General features: G+C 40.4%; 1 protein-coding gene across 7 annotated transcripts in view; it reads right to left on the bottom strand.

Annotated features, from left to right (window-relative positions):
* The window catches only part of LOC119697739 (myelin basic protein), a 109,771-nt gene extending 87,164 nt beyond the window's left edge, over positions 1-22,607 (bottom strand). Inside the window, exon 1 of one of the 7 annotated variants that reach the window (XM_038128887.1) lies at positions 22,297-22,607. The gene's annotated coding sequence lies outside the window, so the exon portion shown is untranslated. Of the gene's footprint in view, positions 1-10,847; positions 10,984-21,314; positions 21,459-21,872; positions 22,109-22,296 lie in introns of those variants that run through there. The other 6 variants (XM_038128893.1, XM_038128892.1, XM_038128891.1 and 3 more) reach the window with 6 other exon arrangements.
* Positions 22,608-25,118: the final 2,511 nt, after the last annotated feature.

The raw sequence follows: 25,118 nt of genomic DNA, 5'->3' as shown, positions 1-25,118 counted from the left end.
TTTCTGTTTAGTCACCTTCATCATGTACAGGTTGCCAGACTAAGCGGCTCTGTATGAAGTGAAGACACAGCTTCTTACACTTCTTAACAATGTCCATCAACTGAACAACACTCTTTGCACCTCTCCATGAATGATTCAGCTCTGATGATCAGCCACAAGAACAGTCATGGTGCTCCAAGCAATGAAGAAACAGAAGCACTGTGGAAATGCAATACCTTCTTTGAATCTCACATGAATCACACCTAACAATAAGCTGCCAAAACAGGCCTGCACACGGGATCAAGCTTATGACCACAACAGCACTTGCCAAAAAGCTTCCTAGTGAAACCCTGCAAGTTTTGTAAATCCTATGAGATGACAAATTTTGCACATGAGCTTGAGTCACAAATGAGAGGGGACACCCTGCATGCCTGCAGTGGACAGAGTTACATCAGCAGCTTCCCTATAAAACTCACCATCAGGAGTTCCTGGCTCCATATTAAAATCAGCTGAGAGGCTCAGAAAATTAAAGGCCACACGAGTAAACTGATTTAACAGGACTAAAAGTTGAAAACACTTCTGCTACCTAAAAAGTCTTTAGGGTGAAGTGAGTGAATTGGGGCAGGAAGTTGTGAGGCACCGCTGCAGGTGGCACCAGCAGAGCCATCCAGCTGCCTCAGCACTATGCCACAGCCACCTACTGAGCTGAATCAGCTCTGCTGCCATGACTTGGCACTTCCCAATCCATGACTGATACAGCAGTAGCTCCACCTATGCCGGCTGCTTTGAGCAATTCCAAAAAGAGCCGAGGGATTTTGCCCGGGGAAATGAAATTAAGGGTCTCCTCCCATCAATTCTCCTTCTTACAGAGTTAGTCTAACAGATAACCTGATGGAAGCCTAGACCAAGCAGCTTTCCCATTCTCTTCACATCAGGAACCCATATTCCAACTAGCAACAACTACAGAAATGCCAGTGCCTTACACAAGGAGAAAAACTTATATTCCAAAACTGAAAATAAAAAGAGAGACGGAAAAACTCTGTTCTACACAATACATACTTATAATAATTATAATAATACACTTACATTGGCATCATGTAATTTATCTTCATCTGAGCAGTTGATCAAAAATAGGGGTTTAGAAACATATATCATTGTAGCATTTTTTAGCCCATTCTAGTCTGCCTGTCGATATCTGCAGCTAAACAAGTCATTCTAGTAATCTTCCCATACACACCCACTGTCCTATAAAGACATTTATGATTTAGAATTTTCAGTGAAAGGCAGAAAAACACTTCTCCAAACCTTCTGAATATAACAAGAAATGCAATGGCATTACTTCCTGCATGTTATGCAGTTTTAACTGCAAAATATCATTTTCTTACAGGAGCCTGAAAAAAGTTCACCCATGTAGTCATCAGACTTCACACAAGTGATATTGTAATTGAGGACTCAAAACAGTCTGTAAGCCAATCCACATGGAGCACTTTTATTGAACAATAATGGTTACTTCAAATAAAAAAGCATAAACTACTGAATGTGTATCACCTGATGCTGAAATGGATTTTAAAATATCATCTTACCTCTTCCCACACATTAATTATGACTCAACAGAACTACATGTTATAATAAAGGTATGCAAGGACTTACATATTTACAGGTATCAGAACATAATTACTACCTTGTCTAGGAATATTTATTCATCACAGACTGATGTTGGGTAATAGTGCAGAGCTACAAGTGCTCCTAGCCTTACTCACACATGGGAAGGGTAACCACAGAATATAAAAATATTTGAGGAATTTACTTAAAACTTCCTGCTAAATTCATAACTATTCTTATACAAGTAAATATGACATTTTACTCCTATATGCAGATCTTATCAGAAAAAAGTGTAATTTTTTAAGAAATGTGTAAGTTCTCTCTAATTCTGGTAGACTCCTAATGTAAACTCTTAATTACAAATTTAACCAAGGGTTTGTGGTATTTTTTGTTGTTGGGGTTTTGTCTTGGTTTGGTTTTTTGGGGTTTTTTTTGTGTTTGTTTGGTTTTTTTTTTGTTTGTGGTAGTGTCAGGTCCTGGTTACATAGCTTCCTGGGAAGCAAGCTGACACATTGCACAGCAGTGGCTGCCAGCTAGATGGAAATCTTTGAGTGGTTTTTTAGGCTCTCAGTGTGATACACATCTTTCCAAGGAAGCCTTTCACTTCATCTTCTTTCAAAACAAGACTGAGGCACTGGGCATGCCTCATCTGCTTCTTCAGAATTCCCTCATCATGGTAACCAAATATTCCAACTCACCAAGAAAGAAAACCTCCAGCAGGCACGAATGAGTGACCTGCAGGTAAATCCACCAGCAGCCACAGTCAGGCGCTTCACAGACTGATGTGAGCAACCACGTTACTAAAGTAACCTGCCTCATGGATCAATTGCTCCACAGGAATCCCACCCCCTTAATTCAACTGTTAAATCATTTCATAAAATACAGTGCCTTAAATCCCTTACAAGTTTCATTGTTATTTAACACAGATATATCTTTTCATTATTGTGAAAGAGTGCAGTACTTCCTAAAGCAAACTTTATTTCATTTTTGACTTCCACAATCATATTTCTCTGAAAGAAAAACACATTATTCCAGACATATTTCTATCATGAATTATCAAAAACAAGTGGTAACCATAGCCTATAAATCAGAGAAGTCAACAGGAGTTTAGTACTTACAGATGTATTTAATCATGCTTGTACAGTGTCTTGCATGCCACAGTCCTGACCTATGTAGATATTACAGCAATTTTAGCGTTTACAGATAACTGCATGTACCATAGCAAGGACACTAGGCCTAGAAAACCACTCCTCTGAGAGACTGGCCAAGTTCTGAAACACTTTTACCTGAGAAAGTACTCTCCAGTGTTAGCACAATTGCTCAGTAATTCATACACACTACATGTCTCATTGCAAAGGACACCAAAATTATTTAAATTTTCTCTAAAATTTTCTGCAACACAATGGCACATAAGAAAGGTTAAAACAGTGAGAGAGAATATATGCTGTGAAAAAACGTTGTTGCAAACTATTTCCTAAAATTGCCATAGGGTGAGCAGGACCCAAGGTTTAAGATGTTTCCTGACTGTTTTGATTACCATTATCTTCTATTGCCAGCAAGAAGGATACTGCACGTTATTTTTTACAAAAGTATGTGATTTCCAGGAATTTCACCTCAGCACACTGAGCATAGTCCAAACTTGATTCTAGAAAACAGTGAGATTACTATGAAATTGCTAAGCCACGTTTATTTTCTGTAGCGCAGGTTTTTTTTTCTTTTCTCTGCTTTCTTCCTTCAACCCACTCTACTCTCCTTGCTAGAGCACCATCCACCCTGTCCACTAAGAAAAAGAAAATTTCTCAACAGGGCTGTTCTGCTTCCCAAAGAGAAAAATGCTCCCCTAAGGTCACATAGCACATGCTGGTACCTACACTCCTTTATGCAAACAGAACTCATCGATGACCACAATCATTTGGCGTTAGCCACATGTTTACTGTTTGTCTTCACAACACTAAGATTAGCAAAGCCCTGTGAACTCTTTGCCAATCCACCTGCAGGGTCATAAGGAAATTTCCTTATCACCTGCAATGCATCTGAGGAGGGAGCCAGGTAGCACCCCAAAGGCCTGGGGCAAGGTACAGATGCACCCAGCACATGTGAGCTCCGTCCCTTCTGCTTGCTGCACTTCTAGCACTGCACCTACAACTGGGTCTTGACTCAACGTGGATTTCCTTGTAAGTATTCTGTGACTTTACTGAGATACTCGTGCCTCTCAGCTGTTCCCAGTCTAGGGAACAGAGAGGGCCACACATACACCACCCCTGAATGTATGCATCAAAAGGAAAACGGTGCTCTCCTATGAAACTAAGACTGATTTGTCTGAACAGGTCTACTTGCTACATGCTGTCTTTTATGCACAACACCACAATAAAATAGGCTGGGAGCTTTTATTTTCTTTTTTCATACAGGTTTAGGTCTGCATGGTATACAACACCTTGGAGCTAGGACCAATTTTTCCCAGCTTTCTGGAAAGGATTAGGCACATATTCATCTTTTTTTTTTTCAGCACCTATGTGCTCCAGAGACAACATCATTTGATACTACAATAAAATACATTATCTCATGAAAAAAAAAAAGAAAAAAATGGGACAGAGAAAGATAAAAAGTTTAAGAATAGAGACATATCATAGCCTCATTCTATGTATTTGTAAGATATGCAGACTCCTAAGACCAGTGCTTTGTACCATCATGGCTTCTGTAGTACCACATTTCCTTTACAAATACACCTTCACAGCTGTGAACCTCAACATTTGACCTCAGTGAGTCAACAACTAAAAGTAAGACATTTGTCCTAGATTCTTAAGTAGTTTTGAAAAATAGGAAACATCACACAAGAATATATAACCCAAGTGCAGTATTTACCAGAAGAATGAAAAAAGAATGAAATTCATATTCAAATAATGGAGAATTTCAGGCCAAAGTAACAATCTTAACAGTACCAGAGGGCAAAAATAAAAGCAACTGAGACATGATACAGAAAATTATAATTGTTGGTTACTTGAAGACTTTCAGTTTCTGAGATTAAGGTATTCTGAAAACAGACAAGACCTAGCACCTCTATTCTGATAAAAATATAAAAATGCCAAGAGAATAAAACCAAGATATATTTGATAACTCACTTTTTTCCCGTTCTCTGCTGAGAAAAACCAGCCCTCTCCAAATGCTAAGCAGTATATTCTCCCTTTCAAAGTGAGGTAGGTTACCTAAGCTTCCCGGAGAACACAGGCACTTTAATGATCAGTATTTCATTAACAGTTTGTAGAGACTGACAACAAAATGCACACCCGCAGTTCTAAACACACATGAATTAAAGGCACTGTATGCCTGCTCTTCTCATATTCAACAGACTGACAGATGGAACAAGGAGATGATTCACCCCCTTCAGACAGCATTAACTGTGCTGTGAGATAACACTGAATCACTAGGTCCCCCTCAATTAAAAGGGAAAAAAGTCTCCCTGATCTTTCTCTCTCTCTCTTCTGACTTCATATATGTTATCTATACTGCAAACCTATCAACCAACAGGATGGATTTCCAGCAGATTCTCCTCTGTAACATTTGGCATAAATACTGATATTGCGAAAGGGTCTGACTTTCACCATACTCCAAGTTGACTCCCTTTGGCCCAATCTACTTCTCTACAGTCATGTCCCTCCCTTCCTCCCCATAAACACACTGCCAAAGAGGCACAAAACCCAGTGCTTCTTCTCTGACACAGAAAAAATGCATCCTTAACTCTATGCTTGTATTTCTCTCTTCTTGTGCATTGTTTCTCACTTCTTTTTTTGCCTTCCTTTGCCTGGCCATACTGCATGAGCGTTCATACATGAAATCATGATCCTAATGTGTTTTTTAAAGTAATTTGATGAAGACTCAATCCTCAGTATTTTAATTTGTAAGCATGCTGAAGACATGCAAGAATGTTCAAAATTCATGTAGCAGCCTCCTAAAAGGTCACCATTATCCAGAGTCCATTAACACAAACAAGACAGTTCTCCAGTCAGAAATGGTTTGCTATGCAAGCTGCAAGTGACACCTCCTGAAGGTGAAATCTTAAGTAAAGATTTATATGCTCCTCTTCTCTGAAATCAGTAAATAAATTTAAGAGCAAAGTAACTCAGAAAGCTGGAAAGAAGCAATTTTTCTGGACTCATAAATTATTATCTGGAAGCACAGATACTCTGACCCCAGTTTGGGATTTTCTCTGGTGATGACACACTGATTTACTTTCCCTTCTCAAAGAGAAAGCAAAATATTTTTTTTTTTTGCAAAGGATAATTGCATAGCTGAGAAATAAATAATCAATTTATCTTCTTTTCAAATGGAATTTTAATCCAGATGTTTTGGCTTTAATTGTTTAGGTCAGAGGCTCAGCAGGTTACTAACTCAGTCACTAAGCTGTGAGTTGTTGCACTTGGAATTTTAAATAATTAATGAGTAACAGCAGCTGAAATCTGCAAGAGGAACATCACCCTGACAATTATTGTACTTGGGTGCTTCTTTAAATATGCTTTCAAGAACTCATGGCTCGTACTTGAATATTGTCTCATTTTATGTAACTCATAAATGTCATGTGCTAATGTTGTTTTCCCAATCTTTATCAGAGGTACATTTAAAGCCAATATAGAAATAGTCATTACTGAATAACTGCTGAAGAGAACAATGATAGACCCAGGGGAAAATTTCCATTCGAACATGAGAATGTTTTAAATGTACACAAGACCATTATCTCCCATTCTTTCATTAAAAAGAAAACCAGATTGTTTACTTCACATTAAAAGGAAGACAAAAGCATGTGACAGGCCAAACACTTATTTTTTCAGCATGGTTTTCAAATGCAGTTCACTATTTATCAGTGTACAAAAGAAAAAGATAACAAAAATCTGGCAAAATATCAAAATAATGGAGTGAGAAAATAAATGTTTCAATAAGGAGACTAGCAGTGTATTCACTTTCAATCATGACTACCAAAATATATCTCAAATTCACGATATGATTACAAGTAAGCTTGTATACAATATTTGCAGCACCCATCACTAGAATATCTTGTTCGTGAACAAGTTGCACTTGTAAACTATTTTATTGTAAACTTTTTCTTTTTTTTTAAAGAAAATGTTGCAAATGCCATAATCTGTGACAGGGTCCACAGCCTTCAGCCAAGGGGGTTTTCCAGACAGTACGCAGAGATGGAGAGGAAGTTCCTTCCCTAAAGGTCTTGCAACATAAGTAGACAAAACACATGACCAGAAGGTAAACCTTTCTCCCATATTACAGATATAGAGCAAAGGCAGAGATAAGTTAAGGACAATGCATTAAAAAAAATACTTACAGCCCACTTGAGAAGCTTTGGCAGACATCAGAAAATTAAATCCAGAGTTGTAATCCTGAAAACCCGTTCTCAGCTACTACATAATGCCAGGGTTTGTACTCACCACACACACCTCCTTTCTTATTTGACAAGTGCTCCATGGCTTTCAAGTTCTGCTTTCAGTCATACAAAATAACACTCCAGCTGCAATGACACAGCCAAGCAGCCTCACATGATTTTACACCAGAACCCCATCAATATACAATGAGGTTATTTCTCTGACATCCTAAGTCTTCATTCAGCCAACTTTGTCTCAAACACAGAAAATGTGAACTATCGAGCTCAAGATTATCACAAGACAGAGTGGAAACCACTGCAACAACCCACTCCCTGCCTTTTTTTTTTTTTTTCTAAGCAGCTATAGCAGAAGGTCACCTATACCATGAGATAATAAGCTTGTGATTAGCACACTCATACAGGATGTGGGAAACCAGGGATCGTCTTAGACAATACTGAAGGGAAAGATCAGTCTGGCTTGATCACAGGATAACTGTGAGTCACCAGTGTGATCTGGCAAGGGGAAAATAGATTTAAAAAAAAAAAGACAGACAAACAGACCTACATTGTATCATGAGGGAATATTCCCAGCTAAAACAGGGAAGAATTAAAGTCATCACACAAGCCACTAGCGTAACATCAGCTGAATACAAGGTACAATTCTGGTCAGCCGTATCTAACAACATGAATTTTTTACTAGAACAGATGCGAAGATGAGGGGAGCAATAGGAACCTATTAGACAGAGATAAGGCTAAAAGCTCATAACATGTCAAGCCTAAGTAAATTAAAGCTAAATGAGTGCTGGAGGAAGAGAAAATACACACTGCCCACATATAAGTCTAAACTGAAAGCCAGAATATTTCTAAACATCAGGAGAGCAGTGCCCTGGGAGAACCAGAGGAGAGCAGAACACCTAGCTGTGTTGAAGACAGAAAGCAAGAGTCTGACCACTGTATTTCAGGGACTGCATGAATGGTGTGGTTCCCACCATGGCAGGACAGCCCCAAATGACACAGGGCACTCCTCTGGCCTGGAAATATTTCAATCCATATTTCTGAACAGTGTACCTGGAGCACTGGGGGGGGGAAGCAGGAGGCACAGAGGGCCTACCTTTTTCTGAATCTGTTCATACAGAGACAATGGACTGTAAAAAAGGATAAAATAATAAAAGCCCCAAACAAAACAAAATCACAGAACCAGCACTACTCTGGAAAGGGGGGAACAGAAATGAAATGGGATAGCTTTTAGCCAGCTGGATTTTACTGGTATGTAGGATACTAGACAAACAGACTTTATTCCCCACTCTGAGCTCATCCACTTTATCCTGGAAGGGATCTGTGTAAGTATGGGAGAGCTGTAACCCCCTCTGCACCAAGACATGCATTTACTGAAGAAAGGGAACATGATTCCTGCTCAACAGCGTCTACCTTGGCAGCCTGCTCCTTGCAGCAGGAAACAGGTCTGAACCCTTGGGGAAAGAGCTGGAGCTGATCTCCATCCCAACCACAGCACAGCAGGGTCTTGGCTAAGCAGCTCTTCTGCAAGTTTGTGAGCAGTGGCCCTCAGGAAACATTTGTGAGACACACACAAAGTCCACCCCTGCGCTCTGCAGCTCCAGGAACAGAAACAGCAGTGAAACACACTTTGTTTGGATGGATACTGACTTTCAGGAGCCTTTGCTCATTGGCTGCATTGAGCAGTATTCTGAGACATCTAATTCTGAGCACTAGATAGACTAGGGCTTTTCAAGTCTCTTTCACCCCTATTTCCCAAACCATTTACAAACCAACTGCTCTTTTCATAACATTCATCTAAGACTATATTCCAAAAGAGTCCTTAAAATCCCCTCCTCAAAAACTCTGCAGTAAACACTCCTCTATGGAAATACAATAATGAGTAATATTTCCACAGTCCGTGACTGAAACTTTATAGCACATATGCACAGAACAAACTATATAACTAACTCTTCCAGCAATTTGTTTGTGCATCTCATCATTGACTCAATCCATACAAGTGCTTCTCATTGCACACCTTAAGAGAGTTAAAACCTTTCAGGAAAGAGATACTTAGCTGCTGGTTTGGCCAAATTCTTTATATCTTCACCCAACTTACTACTGTCCAACTCTTAACTCATCTACAGCCCTTTCAAGCAACAACTACTCATGGCATAAATACATTCATTAACACAAGTTACAAGACCTGAATCAAAACCTGTTATTTAACATTCACATGAGTTAGCTACGAGCGAAAGCAATGGGTCTTTTATTTAATGCAGCATCATACTTTAACCAGCTTTTATTGAATTGCAAGCAATTAAGTTATACCAATAGGATTTAGCTGATTTATAATACATTTTCAAGTGGAAATTCAGCTATATAAATTAACAGTAAGGATAAATTTGAGATGTTACAACTAGAGTCTTTCACTCCCAAATGAATAATTCCTTCTTTATTTGAACATTGCTCAACTGTGCTCCCTAATATTTAGCCCTAATTAGCCCTTTAGCATTTTAGGACCTTAAAATAATTCTGAATGACCAAACCTGTCTTTACTAAGCTAATGCTACTGCTTTCATCACTACCTTCTTTTGGTTCATCCAGTAACACTAATGCATTACTGCTTACAGGTAAGTATCTATTAGTAAATCCATTCTCAATTTGGTATTTTAGCATCTGCCAAAATTACAAAAAAAAACCCCAAAAAAACACCACCCAAAAAAATCCCAAAACAAAACAAAAAAACCACAACTGTTTTCCCCATTTACTATCTTGAAGCACACAATATTCACTCAGAAAAAAACACAGCTCCACCCCCAAAACCAGACTTCACAGCATCTAGCAAGGATGTTTAAAAACATAAGCTAAAACCACTCCAGATTCTATATGTTTGGAGCTAAGCAAAGTGGAAAGCAATTATCACTAGAACTGTTTTCATTTTTTTTTTAACATAGCTACACGTAAACATTTCATCAGTTTGAATAAATCAGAGTGCACTTTTTTCACTCTTATATTCAATCAGTCAGGCACAGAAGTTTCATTTTAGCAAGAATTTTCTTGCTAACTAGATAATATAAATAGTCAGTCCTAAAGCACTTCAAATGTCACCAGATACTGGTGGTCTGCTAAAATGGAGAAGGATTGCAAATCATACCACAAATGCTCTCTCAAATGCCACATGGGGAAAAGGTGTAAGCAGACAATAACAGAATCAGGTGCACAGAGATGCCAGGTCCGATAGGACTGGAACACACACAGGCTGATGAACAAGAGGTGCCATAACATTGCAGAAACAAAGGCACCTCATAATTTCGGTACTGGTTACTACTTTGCTCTTTTCATGTCATAACACTCGGGCAATACAATTATCTTGCCCATCACTTGCTTACCATCTGCCCATTGAAAATTGTTCATACCCAAACATAATCCAGAATATATAATTTTTTCACAGGAGAGTTTTTTCATGCTCCACCCCCACAACCTGCCTGATCCTATATTGTAAAAACAGAATTTTCAAGCAGAAGGAGATCTTCTCTCTTGGCCACAACGAGAGATGTATGTCCCACCACAAAGCTACTCAGTATTCTCTTCAGTCTAAACTATAATTTCTTGCCTCCAAACAAAATACAAATAAGAATAATTTCAAACATTTCTGAATTGCAGCAATCTTTAAATTGAGAAAACTAAAAATGCTTAAGAAGTAATACAACAGGCAACTTACTTTAACTGACACTACAGGAGTTTTTATACAAACAAAATAAGTTGGAATTGAGTCAACCTACTCTAAGACAACACCTCCCTCAATCAATTAAAAAAATCACAAAATGACTCAATACCATGAAAGGACTTCTACAGAATAACTTTTTTTATCTATTATCGATTTAAAATCAGTGTGGCAACAAACCTTAATGTCTTCAAATCTTGCTTTCATTTCATCTTATTTATTTAGGCGCTCTTTTCTTATACAAGAAAGCCCACTGAAGATTGTTGTATTTGTTTGCTTCAGGAAGACACTGCAAAACCAGTTTTTATGCTTGTGTGTGCCAGTACTATTGCTGTAATGCATGAATGATTATGAAATTACTTAACTGCCTTCTTTCCAAAGCCCTGGTTATTCTTCTCAGGTTAAAGTACAGAGCTAGCTGATTGTGAAACACATTTAATCATTTGTCAATTTCAAAATGTAATATTCTACAAATACTGTACTTGCATGTTAATCTTTTATTTACAAAAAATAAAATATTTACTGAACATGAAAAAACTGAACACGAGGAAAATGTGATTCTACACTTCACAAGTAAAGCATAAAACCAGTTCTTAAAATATCAAAGAGACAGGCAGTATACATAAAAGTAAGAACTTAGATATCTAAAATTTACTATAGAGGTACCATTTACTGTTTATCATTTAGCATTTGACTTTTTCCCCTACATGAATTTTTCAGTCTCTGTTTAGAAAACACCAGTCTAATTTTGGAATGCACGTAAGATTGAATTAAAATACTGACAATGATTTGCCAACTATTATGATCTTTTTCCTACAGTATTAAAGTCTTACTGCAATTAAACACTACTGCAAGCATTAAAATAATGAACTAATTACACCTGCCATTCAAAACATTTTGTGAATACTGCATTTCTGATTAATTCACTGCCTATCAGATGGTTTCTAGAACATTTCTAAATTGTAGAATTTAAGTCTTACAATCAGTTCAGCTATTGCTCCTTTAGAAATGTTTTATTAAATATATTTGTAACCTTACTCTGAAGGGGCTTTCCAGGTCCTAAAAAATAATGCAGTTAATAAAAATTAATATCTAAATGTATAGTTCTATACAGGACAAAACCAAGGACAACTATCATCATATGACAAAATTATTTTGATACCTGATGAACTATACTGAGTAATAACTGTTCATCAGTAACAGAAGTCTAAACCAGTAAGGCAAGTGGTGCTAATGATAAGATCTAAGAAACAGTGAATTCCCCAATAAGTCATTGTGAACTCACTATTCAGCATCTTACAATCAGGTTAAATTTCTTTGCTTCTTACTGTGTGCAAATCTCAGTTTTACTGTGGATCTTACTGCATTTGAAAGGTGCTGGTATTTTCTCAAGACCACCTTAAAATTATGAGTAATAAGGAATATCAAAATAGTGATTATCAGAAAAAAGCCACGACATAATTAGAGAAGTTGTAAAAGCAGATTAACAGTAAGAAAAAAAAAAAAAAAACAACAAACCACCCTACCAGAAAAAAAGCTTTAAATGCATATTAGAAGGCAAATATAGATTTTTTTTCACACATCCTGACACCTGCATATGCAATACTTTTGCTGTCAAGCTAATGGCAGGATAATGGAAGTAGATCAATTCAAAAGAAAACCCAGGGCAAAGCCCACTGGCTTTAAGCAGATCATCAATATAATCATTAACATGCATTAGATCAAGCTAAAATAATTATTAAACTTACTGTCACTTTTGCTGTCTTATCTGGTGAATTCCTCACACACACACACAGAGGGAGCAGGAATCACTCTAGAAGCAACATCCTGTTCCTAACAAACTTGTTCCCTCAGGTCACATGAAGTCCTAGCTTATTCATCACCACATTCCCAAAGATGCAGGTGCTCGATCCTGTGACCAGCATGCACTCACCACCTACAGATGGACAGCAAATGGGCATCCAGAAAAGCAGAGCAGGAGAAGGATTATGCACAGGCTACCAGCTACCAAGTCTGAGGGATCACCAGGAAAAAAAAGATCACAGTCCAAGCCTACTTTCATTGTTTGTTAATCTACTCCCACAGTATGTTCTGACATATCCCAGCCTGCATGCCATTTCTGGGCATATTAAGGAGAAGATGGTCATTGGGAATCAGCAGGATGGATTTACAGTGGTTAAATCATGCCTGACCAATATGATTGCCTTCTGTCATAAAATGACAGGATTTGTGGATGAGACATCACTGGTATCACCCACCTTGATTTTAGGAACACTCAATCTCTCCTGCAGCATTATTGAACCTAACTTGATGTAAGTTACAGCATGGATGGGTAAACTACCAGCTGATAAAAAAGCCCAAACACCTCTATCATGAGGCTCAAACAGCAGCTCTTGATGGTTCACAATCTGCCCATGGTTACAAAGGGAATGGGTCAGGGACCCAATCCTGTTTAAATTCTTTTACAGTGACCTGGCAGAGCACACAGTAAGCCTGGAAACACTACTGTAGAAGACACACTGGAGGGCAGAGCTGCCATTCGGAATAACTTAGATATGGCCAACAAAAATGTCATGAGAGCCTAGCCTGAAGACCAACTTACTGGGGAGCACTCCCCTGAAAACAAGCTGGAGGTGCTGGCAAGCCATGAATCAGCCCTCCACCGGGCAGCAAGGAGAGCTAACAGCTTCCCAGGCTTTGGAAATGGAAGCACAACCAGGGGAATGAGGGAAGCAATTGCTCTGCTTCATGCACAATCCACTTCTCTGGTGTCTGCACTACCAGGTCTGCTTTTGGATCCACATTATGAAACGTCAACAGCAGCAAGTTCAGTGGAAGGCCACAAAGACAGCTGTCAGCTGGAGCACACGTCCTGTGAGGAGAGGCTGAAGACACTGGGATTGTTCAGCCTGGAGAAAGCTTTGGAGTATGTAGTATCAAATTTTCAATACCTAAACATAAATTATAAAAATGATGAGGCCAGGCTTTTCACCTAAGGTGCATGGGGGCAGAACAACATCAACTGTGATCTGGGAAGTTGGAAATATGTATTAGGTAAGGGGAAAAGAAACACAGTCCCTAATGGTAGAATATAAACTGCAGTTAAGAACTCTGAATATGCTGCTACTCAGTGCTTTACCATGCAACTCCATTAAGACAAGGAGCATACTTTTGTTGCTGCTGTATGCTGTTTGTGGCCTCTCTAAGGCCTAATGGACAAAATATTACTCACAGGGATAACACATGCAAACCATTTATAATAAAAGGCCAATTATGCCGCAAAGTAGTTTTCATTACTTCTTTCTCACTCTTTCCAGGGGCACAAAAAATTATTACTCGTGGCTATAATTTCAGCCTTCAGTTGGAACCAAGTATCCTTCTACGGTGCTTTCATTAATAAAAATGGTTGTGGCATTCAGGAGTTAGAATTAAGAAGGGAAAAAAAAAACCAACCAACCAAAAAAAAACCCAAGCCCAATAACCAAACCACATACAAGGTATTTTACCACTGGAGGAGGAGAAGAATGGAGTATTTCACAACCCACTCTACATGTTGGTCAAAGTTTAAGATTAGCTTTTCAACACAACAGCCCTGCACTCAGTCGAAAAGCACCTACTAAAATTTCCATTAAAGCAACAATTTTTCCATGTGAGCCTGTTATGGGTTATTTCCCATTTGACAAGAATATCTTTCTGAAGAAAAAAACCAAAGCCAAACTACTGCCTAACTTCCAGGTGAACAACACTGAGTCAGACTATGCTGAAACCGTGAAAGCTGTGCAGAAACTTATGTGCATCTCTTTTCCAGGAACAAGTCAGGGCAAAGTAGTAGTACAGATAAAAGATAACACAAAATACAAGTCAGGGAGTTTCTATTTGTAGAAGCTCCGCACTTCAGTGAGAAGTCCCTCAGTAACTTTCAACATTTGAGGAAAGAATCTAATAGTAAAAGACTCGACAAGAGCCAAAGCACAAGATAATTGCAATTGTTCTCCTTTAAGTCAGTCCCAATTAATTGAGCATGTATATTAAGCTAAAAACAGCTATGAAAAAAAAAATCCATCTTCTTTCCACTTTCAGAAAAACAAAGGGAGCGTTAACACCAAGGCTGACTTAAGGAATGTGGAAAGGTTCTACTCATATCACCAATTTTGTTAATATATGAAGCACAACAGGCAACCACTTTCAAATCAGTTTGCCACTGTTCTTTAGTCAGCCTTCCAGGCATTGTGGTTTTTTTTTTCTTTTAAGCTAAGCAATGTAGAGATGAAAATGCCTGCAATCAAGCTGCAGACTATTTTTCACTGAAGAGACAAATTAAAATGGGATCACTGTGTAACTTAATAGTGGATTTTAGTAATCCACGGGATTAGGAGTTTTACTCCAATTTTAGCTCTCTAGAACGGTGAGAGCTATCAAAACATTCCAAATGCAACACAGTAGGGGTCCGAAAGTTTCCTATTACAATGATTATATCATTCTTTATGGATAAAGGTCCAAGGCATGCACCAATCCCCAAAGTTATGTTCTGTATTGTTCTGTTTTGTATTTTATCCCCTACTACAGAACTACTGGAAACACAGGCCAGTTATTTCCCTTCATTTGGTTTCAGACTTTGCTGTCATAATTTTCAGTATAACAGGTCCTTTCTAGACACAAACGTGTACAACCATCCTCCACCAAAAAAAACCCCAGCATATGCACAAATCTGCCATAATTTCTTGTGTACCTTCTTAATGCTCTAAGAAACAAGTATAGTATTTTATTTTAATCATTGTAAGTTCTGTCGGATAATATTCCAACACTACTTTTCGTCCAAAGAACTAAAAAGATCTGACAAGAGAGTTTAACTAAGGACTCATGTTTTTGGAAGAGAAGAGCAATGCTGACACCCAGGAAACAACAGTGTTGGAGAAGGATAACTGCAAAGCATTAAAATACATTAGAAAACACCATAAAGCAATGTTTTGTTATTAACCATGAGGTATTGTGGATGATATGGAACTGCCACCCCCAGAAGCTGATGAGTCTTTTCCGAGATGAACTGAAAGTCTAGGTAATTGAGGAATTTGTCACAAACTGCAGGAATGTTTCCTGGGAGTCGGTACTGTAGGAAGCCAATAGAAGTTCTAAATATATACACATATTATTACATGTATTAGTCAGGAGAAAATGGCAACAAGCTAGGGCATATGTTGATGAGACACAGGTGTAGGTACAGATTTGAAGGGCAGAGGACAGTAACAGCTGTCACTAGGATCTGCAGAATTGCTGCATTAAAAAAAAAAAAAAAAAAAAAGGAACCATTCTAGGCTTTATTTTCAAGGCACTAACCCAGCCTGAAGAATAAGAGATTGGGCGACCTGTGTGGACAAGCTGAAAGTGATACAAAGTGATACTGTTAGGTTGGTGAGGAAGAAGATCTGAGGAGACAGCACAGAGCACCTCTACCACTTAATCCAACCAACCTGAAGCCACCCTGCCTCACTTCAGTTCATCCATCTGAAATCTATCAAGGAAATGCCGTCCTTAGGGCTCCAAGGCTATTGCTATATTGGAAACTCTGATTTTCCTGTGGCAGTTTTAACACCTTTAGTCCACAGATGAACAAACCTCATGACTGGCCTTTTACCACCATACCTCACTTCAGCAAGATCATGCCAGAACAGATGAAGCTACTGTAATCTGTCCCCTAGAAGGCCCTTGAATAACCAAAATACAACTGCCTTCCAATCTGGAAGGTATCACAGCCCAATTTGTAACTGAAAAGAAACAAAATCCCAAAAAACTGGCAGGGCCCTGACAACAGCACAGCAGTTGTATTTCAGGACTTCTCCGATCGGAGAAAAAACATATGCCTATTGAGATGACAGGCTGTTATTGCACTATAAGAGTCCTTGATCTAACTTAATCCACATATAACCATTATTTTTCATGGTCTTTCATGTATTCACAAGACCAATCACAAAAACTGGTTCAAAAATGCAGCCAGAATGGCTTTGTATGTGTCTGGTAGTACTGATCTCTCACCCTGAAAAGCCTCTTTTATAAGTATCTGAATTCTAAGGATAGCTATGAATTGTCAAACTGCATAGTTTTACCTGAATTTTGTGACTTCCAAGTAAGAAGTGAGCTAAGAACAAACAGATTTTCACTTGTGATCCTGCAATTGCAACTCTTTAGCAGAAGCCAAAGATAATGCACCAGTTAAACATATTTAAAAAAACACACACTACATGCCTGAATTATTTTAGAAATACAACTTGGTTTGTATTTGATTCTGCTTTCCCTCTCACTTTTATAAAAGTTAGACACTAGATCCCCACAGTTGTTAGCTTCACCAACCTGGAAAGACCTGAATTTCAGCATTTCCAAATGTTTAAGCTTTCTCCAGTCTTTACAAGTTGGAACACTTGTAAAAAAAAAAAAAAGTCAGATTTAAAAAACATCTTTCCTTCCAATATGCAAAACAAACCTAGTACAGCTGATACACTGATCAAAAATTGCTCAAATTTTAAGAAAAATTAATATAAACCCTGCTATTTTACCTTCAGTCATTGTATATTTATTTTTTTAAAAATAGCTCTGACTTGATCAGTCTTTTCAGATTTATTAATTTCCTTGTTTCTCCCCTTTGAATGGGCTTCCAAAAGCTCCAGGGAAAAAAAAAAAAAAGTAAAATAAAAAGCAATATTTAAGTAAATATTTAGAAAACTAACTTCCTCACTAAGCTATTTCAAAATCACTTCAGGACAGAAGGAAAAAGAAAAAAACACCACTGTCTGAAAATTTCCATGTTATTTTTTGTTTTTCTCTCACGTGCCTTTTGTGTGGGCTTTCCTGGGTTATGTCCAAGATTTACAGCTATTCCAAGCAACAGAACTGGGATTTCACAGTTACTGCAACTGATGCAAGAAGCCTCATAGGAATTATCTCACTCTATATTAACCTGAGTTCTCCACTTATTTTTAACAGAGCATTCTGGGAAGCATAAAGCTTCTTTCAGAATATGAAAGCCCAAAAACGTTAAAATCTGAATCCTGTTGTCAGGAACAGTTTAAGTGTGTGCTACTTAGAAATCCTTTAGCTACTAATAAATGTTCATAATAGATCCTGAATCCTTTCAAGAAAATAGTCGTGAGCTGTGTGTCAATCTCTACAAGAAAGAGTTAAACCCAGGATGATCAACCTTTTACAGAAAGGTCAGTCTCTGGAAATGCCTCAAGAAGATGAGGTGTAGAAAACTGATGAAAGTGACTGATGTGTTTCCCCAACGTCTAGAAAACACGTTTTAAAAAGCCATATCTAGAAAAAGTGTTTTAAAAAACCCAAAAACCAAACTCTGAAAACAGCTGGCAAAGCAAGAAAACGTAAGTGCAATTTCATCTTTAAAGAAGTTAGTAAGATTGTTAATCAGAAACGTAACATCAAAAAGTATTTAATAATATATCAAAAAGTTCATGTGCTACAAGGATTCAAATAGGAAAACATTTGGTATGTGTGGTGATTGGACTGAAGAAGACATTTCTTCATGTGCTACTAATACAAGAAAACAACCAGAGAAATGAACACAGAAAATCCATAGTCATCAGAATAAAATTATTAGGTAAAGAAAATCTAAAACTGATTGTGACATAGCCTTTATTTACTGCCACTGACTACATAAGGATAGGCACTATCACTGTCTCCCTAAGGGAAAGCCATCAGTGAAGTTTTGTGCAACTCTTTCCAACCACAGCCTCGCATGACTATTTTGTCTAAATTCTCATGTTGGCAAAACCCTTAGAGAACTGCGTTTCAGTTGTGGCACCTTAACTTAGGACTTAGTCAGCACCAGCATACTGTGCTTCTTCAGCTCGAATGCAGCACTCACAGGTTCTCTCCTCGGGCTGAGAACAACCTGCCTGCAGAATGATCCTCACAGCCCAAGCCAGAACTGTGACTGAAGGCTTCAGTAACACAGCTCCAATCTCATCTCCACTGCAGCCAGCCACTGCCTTGGGCAACCAGATTGGCCTTTCAGAGATGAACTTGTTCATTTTGTATCGATTGTTTCATTAGCTCCAAATGAAGCCCTCTGTGCAGGTTGGACACCCTGGAAAATGGATATTAACACAAGAAATATGCAAATAAAGTACTGGAGCCTAGAGTTATCTGTCTGAAATTCCAGTTGCACAAGTGATTTGAGCGGTCAAGCTCTAAAGCATATACCCTTTTTCTGATTCTTCTTCCATTGGCTGCTAACTTTTCTTTCTAATACATATAAATTCAGGCTTCTTCAGAAATTAGTATGTCCCACTGATTCTTTTCTGGGAAGCATCTAACAATTCTGGACACCTTTCTGTCTTCAACAGGGTATTTTAAAGAATCCAGAAAAATTCATGTTTTATAAAAGTTTATCAGCTCTCTGTATTTAAAACAGCAGTTCCTGACCTGCTCCTCTTCATCACTGCTGTCCTTATATTTAAGACCCTCACCTCAGGAAACACAAGTAACAGTTTCCACCTGACATCCTGCCTGAAAGAAAAGTTATTCAGGTAATTAAATACCACATTACAGAGCACTTTACCAATGGTCCAGAAGACTCTGTTGTCCTTTAATCTGTGGCAGAGTTTATACTTCAAACCCGTATGCAAGAATCTTAGACTGCAAACCTTCCAGCCTTCTCCTGATTAAACACAAGTTATGGTTTAAGTGTTTTAGCCAAAAAGACTAGATTTCACCCATATTAGTCCAATAACAATGATGTCTGTCAAAAATTGTTATGTTTTCAAGTAAATTAAATTACCAATGTATTTTCACAACTCTCCCTTTTGACAGGCAGGAAGCTAACAGAAAACAGTAGCATTTGAACACTGGACAACACTCATCTTTTCCAACTTTCAGAACTGAAAAGAACTGGAAGCATGTCCCACTTAGTCTATTGATTAATGGGGTGACCAGTGTCATCTTGGTTGTTCTCAAGACTTGAAAACAGATATAATCCTCCCCTGCATGTGCAGGATACTCTGAGTTGATTATTTCCAGAATTCTGACAAGCTTGTCTTCAACAAGGATGTAAGGCTCTAGGTGTCATATGGGAGCTGGCATCATGAGAAACAAATCCCAGTGTAAGAACAATTCTGTCATTAATTTTTTCATAAATGCACAAAATTAAGCAATTATAAATGTGAAACTGTTTTTAATTAACATGCTCCAATTTCTATCATTAAGAGTCTGCGGTGAGCTGAAATTTATCACCCCAATAGTGACTATAACATTCACTACCTTATTTATATTAACTATTATGACAGAACAGGGGCTTTGAAAGTCTGTGAATATTATTCAGCTGTACAGAATGGCATAAACTCAATTTCTGTTCTTAATTCTCTACTTACTAATTCAGTGAAGATGACTAGACGTTGTATTCATGGCTTTCTCCCAACTCAGTGAAAAATAATTTGAATCCATTTCATTAAGACACCATGCTTTGCCTTTTTCTTTCCATAACAAATATCAAGCTTTATTTTAAATGTATTATCTCGGAGCCTAATGCATGAACACCACTTGGAAAATTAATATCCCTCAATATAACCCCTGTGCATGGGCCTCTGCAAACAAGAACTTGCCCTCTGACCATCTTATCAGTGATTAATAATGTCTGTAGAATGCTTCATTTGGTTACCTATTTCCTGAGAGACTGAAAAAAACTACTGTATAGCATCAAAGAAGGAACAACAAACTTTGTGTCAGTCAAGAACAAAGGCAATACTTCTACCCGTGGGAGGGCTTTAGCCACAGCTGCCTGGAGAGAATATTCTAGGGAAGCATCAATGCAAGCCTTTCCTTCCTGGTCCTCTTCAGGCTCTCACCAGTAGAAACTTGGGTATAGCCTGGCATGGCATTGGTAATGTTCTCATTGGTGCTTTTTAGAATGATTCAGAATGCAATGTGCGACAGACAGAGCAGATGGAACCCACAATCCATGATGCTCAAGAGCTTTGATGGACTCACACCAGTAATTACTAACTGCCCTAAGACTATTTAAAGATTTTAGAGAACTGTTTCCTCCTAGACTGCCAAGAGTAATCAAATCATTAACATAAACCAAGACTGTTCCCTTACTCTGTTATTATTTACCTTGACTGGCAGGGAGCACTTCATCATCCTTCCAGCCAGGTGTTTCAAGCCTTTATACACAACCAACCACAATCTACAGGTTAACTTGTTTGTATCTGTGAACTGGCAGTATTCCACACCAACAAAATTATATTAGTCTCAGCTCTTTAAAAATGATTAATGGATATAATAGAAATAAACCAGTGCAACATACATGCTATCACTCCTGATCACCTGAGACTCAATTCTGCTTCCACTGAAGAGGGGGAAAACTTCAGTTTCTCCGTAAGAATTCATTATTTTCCCAGTGTCTTCATAGTATCTCAATCAACTTTACTTCAAACGCAGCATCTGATATACTGAAGGGCAAAGGCGGTGCACACAGAAACTACTATCAGGATGAACCTACTTAAAACTACAAACTGCATGTTTACATTATTCCCAAGGCAAATCACGCAGCGATTTTAAAAAGTCCCCTCAAACGTACGAAGGCACTGGCAGTACAGCCTTTGCTATCGCCACAGCTCATCCAAAAGGAGACACAGTTACCTGAAACACCTCCAACCCTCGGCAGCCCTCGCCCAGCCGGCGGCACGCATCAGAAGCGCGGCAGCTTCGAGCCGAGCGCAGCCGGTGAGGACGGAGAAGGTGCCGGGTCCCGGGGCGCTGGACAGGAGCGTCCCAGCGGCACCTCGGAGTCGCCACAGCCCCACGGAAGCCCAAAGAAATCGCCGCAAGAGCCGGTGAGTGCCCAGCGGCGCAGGGGGCAGCGGTGGGACCGCGGCGAGGACAGCACCTGCCCCGCTCCTCAGCGCTCCGCCAGCGCCTGTCCTGCGCCGTGGCCCCGCGCAGGGCAGGGGATGAAACCACCAACAAAACAAAACAAAAAAAAAGGAGAAGTAGTCCGTTTCGGTGTAAGGCTCCGGGCACGGCCGCGATGTGAAACCGGAAGGCACGGCACGGACTCCCCGGCCTCCCGCCCGGTTATGTAAGGCACGGCCGCCCCGACGGAGGGGGAGCCCCGCGCCCCTCGCAGACACCTGCGGGGGCTGGGCAGCAGCCTGCCCTCCCCGCGTCCCCAGCACCGCTCGCCCGCTCCTCAGGTACCTGTCCCGCGGGCGGGAACCCTCCCGGAGGGAGCCCGGGGCCACCTACCGCTGCCCGCGCTGCCACCTGCCCCAGGTGCCCCGCAGCGCCGCGCGTCCTCCGCCGAGCCCCCCCGACTGCCCCGCCGAGGAGGACGGGACGCGGGCTCACACGGCGAAGAGGAAGAGAAACAAGCCGAAAAGCTGCCCGCCCTCCGCAGCCCTGGGGGAGCTGCTCGCTCTGCCGCCTCCCTCCCCGAGCACAACAACAACAAACACGGCGGAGCGGAGCGCAGCGTGCGGGGCGGGCACAGCCCTGGAGCCGCCGGGGCTGGGGAGGCCCCGGCTGCCCCTCTCCCCTCCGCGAAGCCGCCCGGAGAGAAGAAAAGAAAAACCTCTAAAAATGATAATTATAATAATAAAAAAAATAGTTAATCATAACGCACCCAGCGTATCCTCCTGGGCTGCGGCGCTCCAGGGGCTGCATGCAGCGGGCGGGAGCAGCCAAGGTGCGAGGGGGTAGCGCGCACACGCACCCGCCGCCCACCGGGAGCGGCGGCCAGGTGAGGGGAGAGGCAGGGATGGAGCAGGAAGGAGGGAACCTCCGCTCCGCGCCGCGCTCAGGAGCGCTCCTGGGTCCCTCCCGCCGCCACACAGCCGCGCCTCCTCCGGCGGGCGAGCCGGGAGCTGCCCCCGCTTGGTGTCGGCGCCGTGTGGCTCGCTGCCTTCCTCCTTCCTGACCCCAGCCCGGCGGCTGTCCCCCAGTACCTGCGCGGGAGCCGCGCCCGGCAGCCGCGCCCCGCCGCCCGCCCGCCCGCCTTGGCAGCCGCCGGCAACCGGGAGGGAGCAGCGGGCGAGAGCTCCCGCCGGCGGAGGCGGGCGGGGAAGGGCAGGGACGCCGGGGGCCAAGGAGGGACGGGGCCCCGTTACCCCCGCGGGGTTCCAGCTGAGAAAGGGACACGAGTGGTTCTGGGCCACTGGGAGCGGAGTTTGGCCATGGCCTCAGCGAGGCGAGCGGTGGCAACCAACCAACCTACCTGCTTGCCCTGCCCCGGGCCCGGCTGCCCTGGGCCGGAAACTTCCTCCTATAACTGGGTTTACTGGCATCCTGATAAATCTGATGCCCGAGGGGTGGCGGGAGGGGTAGGCAAAGGGACCTGCGGTTTTAGACTCTAAAAGTCTAGCAGTAGTCACACACCCGCGACAGAGACCCGGCATCGCCGTGATCTGCCTGGGCCGAGGCCCACGGCCCATCTCGCTGTTCCAGAGGGAATCCCACGCCATCTGATGGGCATCCTGGAGCCCAGAACCCGCTGTCACCTTAGCGCTAGGCGCAAGCAGACTTCAACCACCTTCGTGGAATTAAGCTCCAGAGCACAAACCCTGGGGGTCGGGCTGGTTTGAGTTCAGAGGGATGAGAAACTGCCTTTTGCATTTCATCCAGCATTTGGGGGCAGTTCTCTTGCTTGAATACTTTAGGCAGCGTTTGCACTCAGTTCAAAAATGCAAAAGTACAAAGTAAATTTTTATATTTTTTTAAAAGTTCATTGGTGATTAGCCTGTCTGTTGCACCTGCACCATGTTTAAACCTCTGTAAATAGAGGTTTATAACTATGCACCAATTTCTCATTATGTAAACCTTTTTTTGTCTTTCTATTCATCTCCAAAGGAGGAGGTCTTAGAAAAGTATTTTGGGCCAGATTAAAAACTCTATGTTTTCATGAATAAACAGTTATTCGTGTAAATATTTCCATTGTACGAAATGTACATCCTAGCTTCCTAATTCCTTACAGTGCAAAGTGAGAAGTTTACAACATTAGTCTCTATTGAATGTATGAAGACTACTGTGCAGATAAAATGCTGGAGTGTGAATTAGAAAAGGTCACAGAAGGAAGGAAGGTTTGCAGAGGAAATGAAGAGGTGGAGTATCACCATTATGAGCAAAGTCTGGGAATTTTATGTTAAGGATATATGAAATACTGCTTTGAATCATCTCCTTCCTCACACTTCTTCATTGGCAAAAAGGTATCACTTCTTTTCTTGGAAATTTGAGAAATGTAGTAAATGAGTTTGATACTTTAGCTTTGTCTACTTTTAAATGGTAACTTTGGTAAAAAGCATGAAAAAAGAAACCAATATTTAACAACTTTAAGAGACAACACTCAATTTCAGAGTTCAGGTGGTCATCTCTGTCTTTTCTTGCATAAAAATCTCGGAGAAAATTAGATCCAAAAAATCTCATCTGATCACACCCTCAGAAGGCAGATGAATAAATTATGGTAATCAGATTTGAACCCAAATCTTGTATTCTTTCATATTGTATGTAGGTTTGAGCTAGAATAAATACCCTTCAGGCAGTGGGTCTTGTATTTACACATGTGAACATCTTTGCATACAGATGTGCTTACAAAAAAATACACATTTTTATATATGTGTGTGTGTTTCTACATTCAGTTATGCACACTTACTCTGTGGAGGCCTAAATGTCTGTGAAGATATGAGGACACTCACAGTTGCATAGTGTGCATTGTCATACAGTATATGGGGGAAAAAAATTGAGGAAATTACTGCCCTTGTACAGCTGTGTTAGCTGGCATAGCTGCAACATCTCTCTCTTAGTGTGTTGCACATCTCCCCACTGTTTAGTTTGTAGTTTCCCCTATTGTTCCAGGATTTTTGTATGTAAGCAGATATCAGTATGCTCAACTACCTAGACAAATTAAACATCTGTAAAAAACACTAGAATCAGTGGACAGCACTGGTAGCTAGAAATGTAGACATTCTGATTTGTTCCTTGTAGCTCTGCTAGTAATGAATGCCAGCTCCTGGAAACACTTGATGATGAAACCAAGTGCATATGTTCAGCAGCAATGTGCCCACATCAACAAAGCCCGTATCGTTTTGTCTTGTTTGCTTCCTTTCGCAGGGAGAAAAGAAAAATGTCTTCTTCTTAAATACTCCACATGCTATTTCACCCCTGTTCTTTGGGCCACTGTAAATAATTCTACCTGAATAAAAGACAGAATGAAAACAAATGTCACAGGAAAATTAATCTTGAATTTTTTTAACATTAACTGTCCATGAAAAAATTGCTTGAGTCAAGTACGAAATGTTCCTTTATGCAAATCATAGAAAGGCAATGGAAGGAGAACAGAATTTGCAGTCTTTCATATGTACTTTTATACTAGAATTGCCATTTATTATTCTTAATGAGAAGCAATTGACCTTGTTGGCCAATGGATTAGACTTAGTAGGAAAACTATAGTTT

The sequence above is a fragment of the Motacilla alba genome, chromosome 2 (genome assembly GCF_015832195.1).
Source record: "Motacilla alba alba isolate MOTALB_02 chromosome 2, Motacilla_alba_V1.0_pri, whole genome shotgun sequence".
Lineage (NCBI taxonomy): Eukaryota > Metazoa > Chordata > Aves > Passeriformes > Motacillidae > Motacilla > Motacilla alba.
The sequence above is the reverse complement of the archived record's forward strand: the minus strand, read 5'-3'. Positions and strand labels throughout refer to the sequence as shown.